This window comes from Heteronotia binoei, chromosome 6 (genome assembly GCF_032191835.1).
Source record: "Heteronotia binoei isolate CCM8104 ecotype False Entrance Well chromosome 6, APGP_CSIRO_Hbin_v1, whole genome shotgun sequence".
Lineage (NCBI taxonomy): Eukaryota > Metazoa > Chordata > Lepidosauria > Squamata > Gekkonidae > Heteronotia > Heteronotia binoei.
In genome coordinates this window covers 32,772,987-32,776,305 of record NC_083228.1, presented here as the reverse complement: position 1 = coordinate 32,776,305, position 3,319 = coordinate 32,772,987, and the positions used below count along the sequence as shown (strand labels likewise).

At 39.3% G+C, this 3,319-nt stretch overlaps 1 pseudogene; it reads left to right on the top strand.

Annotated features, from left to right (window-relative positions):
* The first annotated feature begins 609 nt into the window (after positions 1–609).
* On the top strand, positions 610–740 carry LOC132574525 (U2 spliceosomal RNA; annotated as a pseudogene).
* The last annotated feature ends 2,579 nt before the right edge of the window (positions 741–3,319 follow it).

The window sequence follows — 3,319 nt, the reverse complement described above, 5'->3', positions numbered from 1 at the left end:
ATACATCCCTGGTCATTTGGCTGTGGTGGCTCACCTTCTCCAACGATGCATGGAGCTAACTGAGGACTATCTCCTAAGCACTCTCCTAGCTCAGCTTAATGTTTTGGGACACATTTAAGAAAAGAATAGCCAGGTAGCATCCAAAGCATTATATAAAAACATGTAAAGGGAATGCTAGAATTGACACTACAATTCATGACATAGTTAATGTTACATTTAACAAGCAGGCCCTGAACAGTAACTGTCAATTTTGATGGCACTTTTTGGATCAAAATTTGATTACTTGATTGGGAAATTAACACCTGTTTTCATTTCATGTATACAGAGCCCCCTGACCTGGATAACCCAGATTAGCCCAACCTCATGGGAACATATACACTAATAAGGGTTTGCCCTGGCCAGTATTTTGATGGGAGAACTCCAAGGAAGTCCAAGGTTGCTGTGCAGAGGCAGGCACCTCTGACATCTCTTGCCTTAAAAACCCTATGGGGTCACCATAAATCAGCTGTGACTTGATGGCACTTTCTACCACCATACAGAATCCACAACAGAAACATGACATTTCAAACCAAAGTAGACATGAGATTCATGTACATTATTATATTATTCATCACTTCTTGGCCTTTTGGCTAAGATCAAGTGTAGTAGTATATTATTTATCGTATACCTTGCCTTAGGGCAGTTGTGTGGTTTCCTTCTACTTTAACTCTTTGCTATTGCATTTGTTCACTGGATGTCCTATGTTGCAGGAATGCTCTGTAACTTGTTTTGACTCTCAGTTTGAAAGATGAAAGATAGGCTGTACATAAAGCAAATATATAATTAAAAGTAAATCCCTGAAGTATGAAGCTATGTCCACAAGACTGGTCCTTGTCACTCCACCTCATCTCAAAGTAATATGGATGTGCTGTCAAGTTGCAGTTGACTTATGGCAACTCCAGCAAGAGGTTTTCAAGGCAAGTGAAAAGCAGAGATGGTTTGCCATTGCCTTTCTCAAAAGAGCCTTCCTTCATGGTCCTAGTATTGACTCTGACAAAATCAGGCTATACTGTGCCACCCTCCATCCCTGAATAATGATTACAGTGTTAAAAATATAAAAACTAAACTAGATGAGGATACTGAACAGCCATAATCTGAAATACATAATCTTACCAAGTTCTCAGAGGGAGGAATGTAAAGCTCAGGGGTGGCCAAACTGTGGCTCTTTCACTCATATTGTGTGGCTTTCCACCACCGCATTGGCTGGCTTAGAGAAGGCATTTCTCTCTTTAAATCACTTATCCAAATGAAGCCAGCTGGCAGTTTGGAGAATACATTTAAAGTTAAAGTTGCTTTCTTTCCACCTCCCCCATCTATTTGCTTGCCTTCCTACCTGCCTTCTCTCAAGCATCTAACATTCATGTATTGTGGCTCTCAAACATCTGACGTTTATTTGAAGTTTGGCCACCCCTGTTATAGTTATTTGAAGAGGGAGGCAGAATTTAATATAGAGACTGTTTCTGTAGAGGAAAAGAGATGGGGAAAGTAGATCTTACCCTGAAGAAGAAAGTCCTCACACCTGCTCCTGCTTGAAGGTTTGTCTTTAAGCAACATTATTGATCAACTCAGAAACTATTCTTAAAAGGAAAAAAAATAACAGATGGAGATGGGAGACACATAAACACAAACTCCACAGAGATCTCTTGGAATGGTTCCCTGACATACCCAGTACAGGTGTTAAGCTTCCTGTACACAGTTCATTGCTGGGGGCACTTCCCCACACAACTGCAAACTCAAAGGTACACCTAGTATCGAAAATTGGCTTTGCTGAGAGCAATTGTGTATGGAATAAACAGGTTTTTTGCCTGATGTTTATATCCCAAGGCTTGTTTTTTAATGGTTTTGTCGTTTTGTTATATTAGTCTTGTTATATTATTTTAATAGTTTTATTATATTATTTTAATTGTAAGCCACCTTGAGCAGGACCTGGAAGAAGTGGTATAGAAATATCCTAAATAAAATCAGGCAAGCAAGCAATAATATTGAAGTTTTAAGTATTTGAGTCATCACAGATGCCTCTGAGAGCTTCAGCATTAAGATAGGCTTTTAATTCCATAGTTCTGTCAAGGTATGATCCCATGGCGGGGACCTATGAGCTAGAGGAATGTTTGGCTACACTGTTAAAGAGATCTGCAGCCGGGGAGGCTTGCTTATTTATTTATTTATTTATTTAAAAATCTTGCCCTATCTCCTTGGTCTCAAGGTAGCAAACAAAGCAACAGCTTACAAGCACATAATACACAATTAAACAATCCATCAGCACGATAAAAATGGCTCATTGAGAAATGAAAATGGTAGTCCTACTTTCTGCCATCCCCCACAGACCTCTTGCTGCCGCACGCAGCTTGAAGCCAATTGGAAAAAACAAACAGTGAGCAAATCAGTCAGTCATCAGTGATTAAAAGTGAGAACTGTGTTTAAAAAACAAAGACCTACCTCTTGGTTTCCTTTAAGTTTGTGATAATCAATGCTTATTTTGTGCCTGAGCATTTTTACACACTTATGGGAGGCATTTTTCTGCCCCTCATATCATTTAATTATCTGACCTAACCATCCATGACCTTGAGTAGAATCATCTCGCTTACTATGAAGATACAAAAGCTCCCACAATGAAAGGAAAGGAAACAAAACTCTACCACCACAGGTACTGCACTGCTGCAAAGCCATTTAACAGCTCTGACAGGGGAGCACAACAGGTGTTCAGTTCATGGCGATGGTGGTTGTGAAACGTGTATTCACCATGAAGTTTGTGGCCCCCCTTATTCGCATAACATGCTGTTGAGATCAAACAAGAAGGCAAACTTGAAGCTGTACATTATTACAGGGTATATTTATAGAAACAGAAGTTTCTATTATGCTCACTCATGTAAGATAAGGACGTTTCAGTGTTCAAGACACATTAATCATATTCATGTTGAACCAACCGGGTTGTTATAAATGGTTGTTTCACTTCGTCTCTATTATGGTCCTCCTAGGGTCTTGGCAATACAGAGAAAGCTATTCTGAGATAAAGGCGTTGAGCTTTTCTTCATTCTGACTGTAGAATAGAATTACAGTCTCCAATATAAAAACAGAAAGTTTTTTAGCACCTTTAAGACTAACAGATTTATTGCCACAAAAGCTTTAGTAGGCTAGAATTCACTCTATCAGATTCAAGGACTGAGTCAGGCCTCTTGCATTTCATGACCTTAGGGCCCTACTGTTTCCCATTTTCCAACCACTGAAGCTGAGTAAACATATATCTGCCAACTCAGGATAACATTTCATAAATGTGACAAAG